Genomic DNA, 12,200 nt, shown 5'->3' with positions numbered 1-12,200 from the left:
ATTCCATGGTGTATATGTCCAGCACTTTTTTTTTAGAGATAGGGTTTCACTCTGTCTCCTGACTAGAGTGCAGTGTCACAATCATAGTTTTACTGCAGACTCAGACTCCTGGATAGTTCATTTTAGAGGGCCGTTGGTACACTGGAGGTGTTCTAAAGGAGAACTGCCAGGAGAGAGCGTTCTCTTTTCCTTCCTCAGAGAGGAGGGAGAGTTGAGAAGAATGTAAGAATATTAGGGGAAACAAATTTTTTTGAAAAAACTGAAAATAACTGTTCTTGAAAACATCTGAGTATTCCTGGGGTGAGTATTGATGGTTTAAAGAACCATGTCAAGTCTGTTGGCATGAACAGACTCTAATTGTGTTAAATCCCACACTGAGAGTATCAATACCTCCACAGAGCCCAAGAAGTAAAATACAAAGTCTTTCTTAGACTGCATTAAAGACCTCTGTAATCCGGCTTCAGTCTTGTCTCTCTTTGTAACAGACACTGCTAGTTTCCTCTAATATCCATTTCCCCTTAAAAATTGTAGCTGGAAACATGGCCTGCCAGAAGAAAGACTATGCTGTCCAGTTCCCCTGAAGCTAGGTGAGGCCATGTGATGACGCTGAGCCTAATGGAAAGTGGAAATGTCAGGTGGCAGCTTCTGGAAACCTTGAGGTCATGGGTACACACCTCATCCTATTGATTGGGACATGAATGTTGTGACGGAAGTTCCATCCTGGACTATGATGACAAAGGCCACACCCTAGGAGTGGCAAAGCAGAAAACGAGAAGGAACTGGGTCCCTGAGGACTTCATGGAACACATCCACCATACCAGTCCTAGGTGGATTACTCCCAAATTTTTAACTGGAACGGTAATTATTTTCTATCTTATTTCAGCCATTACATTTGGAGACTCTTTGCAAATTGAGACCACTCTCAAGCAATAGCCTCAGTATAACTACCTCCCTTTCCTCCAGGTCCTACCCTAGTGGCCTGCTATGACAGGCACTGTGCTAAACCTCTCAACAGCACATCTCATTTAATGTCACAAATGCCGTTAGGTGGCAACCATTATTAGCACCGTTTCACAGACGAAGAAACTGAGAATTAGAAAGACAAATGTACTTGCTAACTAGAGGCAAAGCGAGGGTTTTGTTGTTGTTGTTGTTGTTTCTGTTTTTTTTTTTTTTAGATGGAGTTTCGCTCTTGTTGCCCAGGCTGGAGTGCAGTGGCATGATCTCGGCTCACCGCAACCTCCGCCTCCCAGAGTCAAACAATGCTCCTGCTTCAGCCCCCAGAGTAGCTGGGATTACAGGCATGTGCCACCACACCCTGCTAATTTTGTATTTTTAGTAGAGATGGGGTTTCACCACGTTGGTCAGGCTGGTCTCAAACTCCTGACCCCAGGTGATCCACCCTCCTCAGCCTCCTAAAGTGCTGGGATTACAGGCGTGAGCCATCGTACCCAGCCAGTTTTTTAGGCCAGGCAGTTTTTCCCCAGAGGCTCTATCTGAATCTCTGTGCTCTGAATCTCTATGCTATATTATCTGCCTCACAGAGCTACTTTCCCTATTTCATGTCTTTACTCATGTTATTTCCTTGACACCTAAAATGACTTTTTGCCTTCCCCATGTCCTTTCCTTCCTAGACGCCACCTTCTACATGAAGGCCCTGATGCAGAGAAATAAATCCCTCCTCAATGATTACATTGGGTCCCTTAACTATGCCTCTATTAGATCACTTTGCATATCCTGCCTTCCAATCTCATTAGCTGTGTTATGTGTCAATTTTCCTCAATGTATTTTAAGTTCCTTGAGGACAAGAAACATATTTTATTTGTCCTTGTATTTTTCATAGTGCCTAACAGTAAAATTCAATAAATTTTACTTGACTTGGCATGGCGTGGGGGTTCACACCTGTAATCCCAGCACTTTGGGAAGCTGAGGTGAGCAGATCGCTTGAGCCCAGGAGTTCAAGACCAGCCTTGGCAACATTACAAAATCCTATCTTTACCAAAAAATACAAAAATTAGCCAGGTGTGGGGGTGCTCACCTGTAGTTCCAGTTACTCAGGAGGCTGAGGTGGGAGGATCACTGAGCCTGAGGAGTCTAAGACTGCAGTGAACCATGATACCACCACTGCTCCAGCCTGGGCAATGGAATGAGACCCTGTCTCAAAAAAAGAAAAAAAAAAGTTCCAATTGGAAGATAGGAGTTTTTGACTATTTTATAAACGAAAGGCAAGTAGTGAGTTGTAATTCTAATTACCGATGTACTGTAACAGCACCGTCCCATAGAACGCTCCACAGTGACAGAAACTTTCTGTACCTACACTGACTAATACAGTAGCCACTAGTTATAAGTGGCTACTGAGCATCTGAAATATGGCTAGTACAAAAAAGGAACTGAAATTTTAATTTAATTTAATTTTAATTAATTTACATTTAAATAGCCATATGTAGATAATAGCTACCATAATGGATATTACGGCTCTATCAACTCTGTGTTTTTAGAGCAGCAGCACGCTTTGTATAGAATAAGTGGTCAGTAAATGTTTGCTATAGGACTTTGAATTGGATTAAAGGGAGGAAGTAGACATCATGTACGCAGATTTAAAAGAAAAAAACTGAAAAAGATAGAAACTTCAAGAAATTCAGGAACAACACAGGAAAAGATGAAGTTGAAACAACAACAAAAACACCAAGGGACATCATTTTCGGCAGAAAAGAACCCTTAACCTATTTTGTCCATGTTAAAGCAAAGCCTGGAAGAGGTATGTCAAGACAGACAATTATATGACATGTAATAAAGACTGAGCTGGCATCCATTTATAAAAACCTCCAGAGGACACTGAGGTTTCTCATGCTATATTTGAAGAAACTGTCTGTAAAAGGTTGGGATGGGTCTCACTAGGCTGGAAAGAATAAGTCCAGATCACTCTATTTTACAACCATTTATCATAAATTCAATATATTATTCAGTGGGGGAATGACAGAAACTCACTGACTCCTAGTTATGGTAATTCAAAGCAAAAAAACCTTCTGGTTATACTATCAGGCCAAAATCTAAATTTTAGGTCCCTGTGGAATTTTTCACTCTTGCTTACATGCCGTTAAGGTAGCACATGAAGAAATGCAGTTAAGGACCTACACTGATAAGTGAGCTCTTCCCAGGCTGGCCACTCTGGGGTGACCTTTCCATCAGGTCCCTGGCATAAGGCAGTGTGTCTCGTGGAGCAAAGCCAGAATGTAAGATGAAAAGCCACATGCAGAGGATGACGCAAGGGAAACAATCATGACTTTCATAATGAGAGCCAGAAAGAAATTTGAGGTCTTAGGCACATTAGTTCCTAAGCCTGGGTGTTGTAGTCAGCATAATAACTCCCTTACCATTTTATTCTTCAGAATTTCTAGCCACAGAAGAGTGATCTATATTAGCAATCAAACTTTGGGTGGTACTTGTCCATGCTCTCCAGACAGAGATCCATAAAGCATGTCATCATTTAAAGAGAAGCTATCACAATGTTTGGAGCCCCTGATGTCCTGAAGATGAAGGAGGATGTCCTCATGTTCCTTGCAGCAGGAATCCACTTAGGTGGCACCAACCTTAACTTCCAAATGATATGCTACAAAAGGAAAAGTGATGGCATCTACATCATAAATCTGAAGAGGACCTGCAAGAAGTTTTTGCTGGCAGCTTGTGCCATTGTTGCCATTTGGAAACTCAGCTGCTGTCAGTGTCACATCCTCCAGGAATGCCAGCCAGCAGGCTAAGCTAAAGTTTGCTGCTGCCACAGGAGCCACTCTTATTGCTGGGTGCCTTTACTAACCAGATCCAAGCAGCCTCCTGGGAACCATGTCTTCTGACGGTTACTGATCCCAGGGCTGACCACCAACCTTGTGCAGGGGTATGGTATGCTCACCTGACTACCATTGCTCTGTGTCACACATACTCTCCTCTATACAATGTGATCATCACCACCTCATGCAATGACAAGGGGGCTCACTCAGTGGGTCTGATGTGGTGAATCTTGGTGTGGGAAGTTCTGCGCATGCTTGGCACCATTTCCTGTGAGCACCCATGGGAGGCCATGCCTGATAACTACTTCTACAGAGAAAGGACAGGAAAGAAAATAGGTTGGGCACAGTGGCTCATGCCTGCAATCCCAGCACTTTGGGAGGTTGAGGCGGGCAGATCATTTGAGGCCAGGAGTTTGAGACCAGCCTGGCCAACATGGTGAAACCCTGTCTCTACTAAAAATGCAAAAAATAGCTGGGCGTGGTCGCACATGCCTGTAGTCCCAGCTACTTGGGAGGCTGAGGCATGAGAATCGCTTGAACCTGGAAGGCGGAGGTTGCAGTGAGCCGAGATGGTACCACTGCACGCTAGCCTCTAACCTGGGCAACAGAGTGAGACTCTGTCTCAAGAAAAAAAAAAGAAAAGAAAAAGAAAAAGCAGTAATTACAAACTGAAGTAATTACTACTAATAAGAACAGTGATTCACTAAATGTCTGCTACACTCAAGTATTTACCATATTTTATCTACAGTTTCCCAGTTACATTATAAGGCAAATATTATTAATATGATCACCCCCACTTGAAAAATAAAGAAACTGAGGCTCAGGGAAATTAATTGATTTCACCAAAGCCATACACCTACTAATATAACAGTTGCTCAATAAAAGAGAATTCTTTTTTTTTTTTTTTTAGACAGGGTCTCACTCTGTCACCCAGGCTGGAGTGCAGTGGCATGCTCACAGCTCACTGCAGCCTTGATCTCCCAGGCTCAAGCAATCCTCCTATCTCTACCTCCTGAGTTGCTGGGACCACAGGCTCACACCACTATGCTGGCTGATTTATTGATTGATTTCTTTCATTTTTCGTAGAGAGGGAGTCTCTCTATGTTGCCCAGGCTGGTCCCAAGCTCCTGGGCTCAAGTGATCCTCCTGCCTTGGCCTCTCAAAGTGCTGGGATTATAGGCATGAGTTATCATGCCCGACTAGACTGACCTTTTAAAGTAATGAAAATAATATGTACTCAGATAAACAAATTAAAGCCCCACAGGATATAAAGTGAAAAGCAAATGTCTTCTTCCTGCCACTCCTAACTCCCTAGAACTTCTTGCCCAACAATAAGCAGTGTTAAACATTTTTTGGATATTCTTCCAGATATTTTTTATGCATCTATACAAGTAAGACCATATTTGCCTATTTTCTTGCAAGTTGCTTTTTTTCTCTGAAATTATCATAGACTTATTTCCATATTAGAACATATAGATCTACCTCATTAAAAATAATTGTGCAATATTCTTTTCCATAAATAAATCATAATTTAACAACTTCCATGTCAATGGACAGTGTTTTGCTGTTACAGTCAATGCTTCAGTGATCATTCTTTAAATAATGTCTTCGTACACTGGTATGATTTATCTGCAGGATAAATTCCTTGATGTGAAATTGTGTAAGAGAATGTGCACTTGAATTTTTGTAGATATTCCCAAATAGCCCACTTGAAATAATATATGAGAATGTCTGTTTTCTTATCTGGCATTTTGATATTAGTTTGTTTAAAAAGAATTTTATTTTTCCTTCTAATAGATATTTGTCTGTTCCTTATTATTTCTGGGAGTACCCAAATGTCCTTTGGAAAACCATCATTTTCTCATGTATTGCTGGGGCTCCACCAGGAAGACACCGTGTGCCTTAGTCCTGGCCAATGAGAGTATCAAATCCTACTAATATTGTTGACTCAGGGGTTGACTTATGACCTAACTTGTTCCAATGCCCAAGACGCATATGGTAGTCGCCAAGAATCACTCTACTTTTTGCTGGGCTGAATCCTGGGAGGATATGGGCATGGAGATGCTAAATGGCACATTGCCTCCTTGTAGAGGAGAGTTAAGCTAAAGATGGAGGCAGGCATTGTCCCCTGGATCAAGTGTAAATGAAAGTCAGAAAAATTTATTTCTGAATTTTTCAGTTGCTTGAGCTAGTGGATTTCACTTTTTGCCCAGTCTGGCTTGAGTTGGGTTTTTAGTTATCACACCCTGAAGAGTCCTATTGGATATATACCTATTTTCCAGTGCCTCAATATACTACAAATTTTAAGTAATATTACTAATTCTTGACTGGATATGGATATGGTGGCTCATACCTGTAACTCCAACACTTTGGGAGGCCAAGGTGGAAGGATCACTGAAGCCCAGGAATTCGAGACAAGCCTGGGCAACATAGTGAGACCCTGTCTCTACAAAAAAGTTTTGAAAACATTGCCAGATATGGGGGCATGTGCCTGTAGTACCAGCTGCTCAGGAGGCTGAGGCAGGAGGATTGCTTGAGCCCCAGAAGTTGAGACTTCAGTAAGCCATAGTTGAACACTGCACTCTAGCCTGGGTGATAGAGTAAGACCCTGTCTCAAAAAAATAAAAAGCAATACAATGTTTTCATGATAATCTAGCAAATTATTTGGGCTACTGAATCAACTTGGTTCATTTATTTACTTTGTTTATCGGTCAGACCAGCCCATCACAGGATTTTAACACTATAAATTGGCCCCTGGACTAACTCATGCAGGCGAGCAGCAACTCCATCAAACCCAATAATTAATCGGGCAGTCCTCCTCCATATGTCACGATGACTATTCATTAAAGCGATGCATATGGCTTGTACCTACATGCGCTAGCTTTTTGCTTTTATTCATGGTTCAACAAATTTATTAACTTTAGATCCAGTGGAACAGAGAAAAATTAGTACAGAAGAATTATAATTAGGCTGATCGTTTAAAATTAGAAAAGAAAAACTAAAATTGAGAAGAGATGTTGCCACTAACACTAAAATTTGTGACATAAACACATAAAGAACATCTGTGATTGCCTTCTATGTACAAGTTACAGGCCTGGACTCTGGAACCCTAAAGAGACACATATGATGTTGTCCATGCCCAAAGTCTTACTTTTTGTTTGAGGAGATACCATTATGTATTGAAAAGAATAAGCAATGCCTTAAGGATATCACTGGTGAATCCCACATATTTCTGATCTTCAAGATTCCCATTCAAGATGTACAAAGCATCTTAAGAGTCATGAGTGAGCCAGGTGTGGTGGCTCACGCTTGTGATCCCAAACTTTGGGAGGCCAAGGCAGGACGATTGCTTGAGCCCAGGAGTTTGACACCAGCCTGAGCAACGCAGCAACACTCCAACTCTACAAAAAATGTTTAAATATTAGCCAGTTGTGGTGGCACACACCTGTAGTCCCAGACAATGAGGAGGCTGAGGTGGGAGGATCACTTCAGCTCGGGAGTTTGAGGCTGTAATGAGCTATGATTGCACTACTCCACTTTAGACTGGGTGGCAGAACAAGACACTGTCTTTAAAACAACAACACAGATTTATAAGTCCAAGCGCAGTGGCTCACACCTATAATCCCAGCACTTTGGGAGGCTGAGGCAGGCAGATGACTGAAGGCCAGGAGTTCAAGACCAGCCTGGCCAAGATAGTGAAACCCTATTTCTACTAAAAATACAAAACAATGGCCAGGCGTGGTGGCTCACACCTGGAATCCTAACACTTTGGGAGGCCAAGGCAGGTGGATCAACTGAGGTCAGGAATCTGAGACCAGCATGACCCACATGGAGAAACCAGGCTGGTGGTGTATGGCTTTAATCCCAGCTACTCGAGAAGCTGACACAGGAGAATCGCTTGAACCCAGAAGGTGGAGGTTGCAGTGAGCCGAGATGGTGCCATTGCACTCCAGCCTGGGCAACAAGAGCAAAACTTCATCTCAAAAAAAAGCAAAATATTAGCTGGGCATGGTGGTGCATGCCTGTGATCCCAGCTACCTGGGAGGCTGAAGCATGAGAATTGCTTGAACCCAGGAGGCAGAGGTTGCAATGAGCAGAGATCATGCCACTGCACTCCAGCCTGGAAGACGGTGCAAGACTCCATCTCAAAAAAAAAATTTATGAGTAAGTGAAGTATATCATACCATAAATATTATATATACTATATAGATGCTAACCATTTGCTAAAATAAGATCACCAAATTAAATTGACAATGCTTTAGTAACATAGGTATGCAAAATATAATTCCATATGATTTGTTGAAAAACATACGTAAGAAGCCAAAACACTGATTTAGAGGAGACTCTCAAATTGTCATTGTGAGTGACGTAAGACATAATAATAGCAGCTAAGATTTAATTATTCTGATGTATCCAAAAATGTATATTTATATAATATATGAATGCATATATTCATTTAATTCTCACAAATATTCTATGATGTAGTAACATTATTATTCCTACTTTACAGACAAGAAATTTGAGGCATGAGAGGTTAAGCAATTTCACTGGGCATAGTGACTCACACCTGTAATCCTAGCACTTTGGGAGGCCGAAACAGAAGGATCACTTGAGCCCAGGAGTTCAAGACCAGCGTGGGCAACATAGAAAGGCTTCATCTCTACAAATTAAAGAAAAAAAAAATTAGCTGAGCATGGTGGGGTGCACCTGTATTCCCAGCTACTTGGGAGGCTGAGGTGAGAGGATTGCTTCAGCCCGGGAGGCAGAGGTTGCAATGAGCCATGACTACACCACTGCACTACAGTCTGGGTGGCAGAGCAAGACCCTGGCTCAAAAAAAGGAGGAGGAAGAGGAAGAGGAGGAGAAGGAGGAGGAGAAGGATATGAAGAGGAGGAGGAGGAGGAGGAGGAGAAGAGGAGGAGGAAGAGGAGGAGGAGGAGGAGAAGAAGAAGAGGAGAAGGAGGAGGAGGAGAAGAAGAGGAGGAGGAGGAAGAGAAGAAGAAGAGGAGAAGGAGGAGGAGAAGAAGAGGAGGAAGAGGAGGAGGAGGAGGAGGAGAAGAGGAGGAGGAGGAGGAGGTGGGAGTTAGGAGGGAGATGGGGATGAGCAGTTAAGTTATTTGCCCAAGATAACTTCAGGACCAGACTTCAAAACTAGGTAGTCTGACTCCAGAGTCTACACCCAAAAAACACACTACTGAGTGTATGATTCATATTCTCTAAATTATTGCTTTGTTCATGTTTTTAAGGAGAAAATACAGGACGAAGAATAGTAAAGGCATGACTTCTTCCATTCTGGAATTCTGTACTTTCTCTGTGGCTTCAAGCTGTGCCTTGCACATAATAGATAATCAATAAATTCCTGTTTTTTGAATGTATTAAGGAATAGTATTTGTGACCCATATCCCCACTTGTCTTTGCAACCCCTGACTACATAACTTTTTCCTAGAATTCTAGTAGAGAGTGTTGATCTCTTCCCAGAATTCCCTGCAAGAAGCAGAGAGTGTTTGAAGTAGAAACTATGTAACAGAGCAGAGCTCTAGTCTGAGACTAAGCCCTGACACCGTTTAGTTACATAACCTTGAACAAGTCAGTTTACTCCTCTTGGAAATGAATGCTCATATTGTCAAACAAAAGAGTTGAAGTAGATGACTGATTTTCAGACTATGCTAATAATGAAGGAAGAAGGGGGAGGCGTATGAACAGGTGCAAGCTCTTTGACTTCAAAAAGAATGGCTGTTCTCAAATCCATTTTACATATTAAGTATATAAGTATATAAGATTTTGTTTGCATAAAGTCACTCAAAAAGTTACAAAGTTTGAAGACAACTAGATTTGACCAAATTCTTAAGTACTATCTCATTTCTAATATTCTATCCCTCTTGACTGCCCAGACACACTCCAGTACGTCAGACACTTTGCCTGTTCTGACCTGTTCAAGAGATACTTTAACTGAAATTTAGAATTCTTTCCATCATTACAATTCTAGATCTGTCCTTTCAAAAAAAGAAATTGATTTTTTTCCCTCCACTCACATTTATCAGTTCATTTTTTGGAGGCGCTCCTTGCCACATCCTTAAATAAGTAACTAGGATAACTGTGGTAATTGCCTGACCTGCGAAGTGTATAGAACTTCAAGGTTAATGCTCCTGGCACAAGATTTTCGCTACAAACAGCAGAATTCCTCTAACCCTTTGCTGAGGCATCGGTTCAATAGCAAGAGAAAATCATGCCGTGTATTGAATTACTCGAAAGAGAATTATCAGAGTTTCCTGATGGTCTACCTATGGCTAAACTGTATTCCAAAAAGAACTGTCTCAAATAACTCAGGAAAGACCCTCACCAGAGATACAGTAGAAGAGCCAAATATTAACAGAACTAAAAACCAAACCCTATATATTCAAGAACTGCTACAGCCCTACCCCAAATATTGTGCTAATTCCTTATGTTCATTTTATAATACTCAACTTTCTTTCACATGAATGAAAAGAATTGGTACTATTAAGCCTATTCATTCTCTGGAATTTCTTTAATCAGTTTTCATTAAGGACTGTCAAACACATACATCATTTAGGGACTTTTAAATCTAAATTTTATTGAAGATATATTACATATGGTTTAATATTTCAGCTCAGCAATGGCCATCAGCAATAAGCATTACTCCAAGAGTGGGATTAATTAAATATTCTGGCAAACACAGTGATCCAAATAGCAAAGAAAAATCCTGGGCACTGAGCCCAGATTTCCCACCCTCTCTTCTGGTGTGGCTCATCGCTCTCTCTCATAAACTAGACAACCAACAAATCTTTCATCATTACTAGTGACTGCGTAGATGGGTAATGAATAATCAAATCTCTCCATCAGGTCTCCTATGAGATTTTTTTAAGCATAAAACATTGCACAAAATCAAATTGCCCCATAAAAGGGTATTTTTTAAACCAAAGAGAAATAGTTTTCAGAAATAAGAGGTAATTTCCCTCAGTAATCAGTAGCTCTCCCCTAATTTGACTTTATCATTCCTCCAGTGACAAGTTGGAAGATGGCCCTATTATGTAATTATAACCCTGTCTTTGCTATGTTATGAAGTTTTAAAGTATTTCAACTTTGTATATTATAATGAATATAAATCTCAGCTCCATAGAAACCAAGAGATTCAGAACAAACTCATGGTCTTGGTCCTACCAAGATGACTGGTTGTGCACTCATAAGTTAAGACTGATATTCCAACCTTAAATCTTAGTTTTAGATCTGAATTCCTTGGCTTTTGTGATCTTACTCCAGGCACTAATCTATTTTAATGGTGAGGGGATGGGAGGAGATCCAAGCGGAATATTTACAAAGGGCCTTATTCATCAAACAGTCATAGTTCCTCTTCCTTCCTTCTCTCAGCTAACAGCAGAGCTATTTGGTGACACGACAGATAAATCTAGCCGATTCAAAAATGACCTGGCAACAACCATTTCTTGTCATTGCCAAATCTGTACTTCTGGGACACAATGTACCGTAAACCTTCTAGCAAAGCACCCTCTTGTTTCAATGAGAAGGCTGTTAATAAAATAAAATATTTGAAGCTGGATCATCTGACAGACAAAAGGAACAAAAAGTGAAAGAGGAGTAGCAGCAGCATTACATTTATGTAGCCTAAAGAGTTTTCAAAGCATGATCAAGCACATTACATAATTTTATCTTCCCAATAAATTTATAAGGTGGTATTAGCCTTGAGTGAGTCACTTATCTTCTGTGAACCTCAGAATCCTAACCTTTATTTTATTTTTTATTTTATTTTATTTTATTTTAGCTTTGTTTAGTTTATTTTGAGACACTCTCACTGTCACCCAGGTTGGAGTGCAGTGACTGGATCTTGGCTCACTGCAACCTCCACCTCCTGGGTTCAAGCGATTCTCCTGCCTCAGCCTCCCAAGTAGCTGGGATTACAGGTGTGCAACACAACAACTGGCTAAGTTTTGTATTTTTAGTAGAGACAGGTTTTTGCCATGTTGGCCAGGCTGGTGTCAAACTCCTGACCTCAGATGATCCGCTCACCTCAGCCTCTCAAAATGCTAAGATTACAGGAGTGAGCCACCGCACCCGGCCAGAATCCTAACCTTTAAAATGGGAATAATATTTCACAGGGTGGGCCTTGGTGCTGTCGCTCATGCCTGTAATCTCAGCAATTTGGGAGGCTGAGGTAGGTGGATCATGAGGTCAGGAGTTCAAGACCAGGCTGGCCAAGGTGGTGAAACCCTGTCTCTACTAAAAATAAAAAAATTAGCTGGGCATGGTGGCGGGCACCAGTAATCCCAGCTACTTGGGAGGCTGAGGCAGAGAATTGCTTGAATCCAGGAGACAGAGCTTGCAGGGAGCCGAGATTGTGCCACTACACTCCAGTCTGAGCAACAGAGCAAGACTGTCTCAAAA

At 41.4% G+C, this 12,200-nt stretch overlaps 1 pseudogene; it reads left to right on the top strand.

Moving 5' to 3' along the window:
• The first annotated feature begins 3,506 nt into the window (after nucleotides 1-3,506).
• The window catches only part of LOC108313215, a 16,943-nt pseudogene continuing 8,249 nt past the window's right edge, over nucleotides 3,507-12,200 (top strand).

This window comes from Cebus imitator, unplaced genomic scaffold (genome assembly GCF_001604975.1).
Source record: "Cebus imitator isolate Cc_AM_T3 unplaced genomic scaffold, Cebus_imitator-1.0 Scaffold135, whole genome shotgun sequence".
Classification (NCBI taxonomy): Eukaryota; Metazoa; Chordata; class Mammalia; order Primates; family Cebidae; genus Cebus; species Cebus imitator.
Note: the sequence above shows the minus strand (reverse complement) of the source record. Positions and strands in the feature narration are given on the sequence as shown.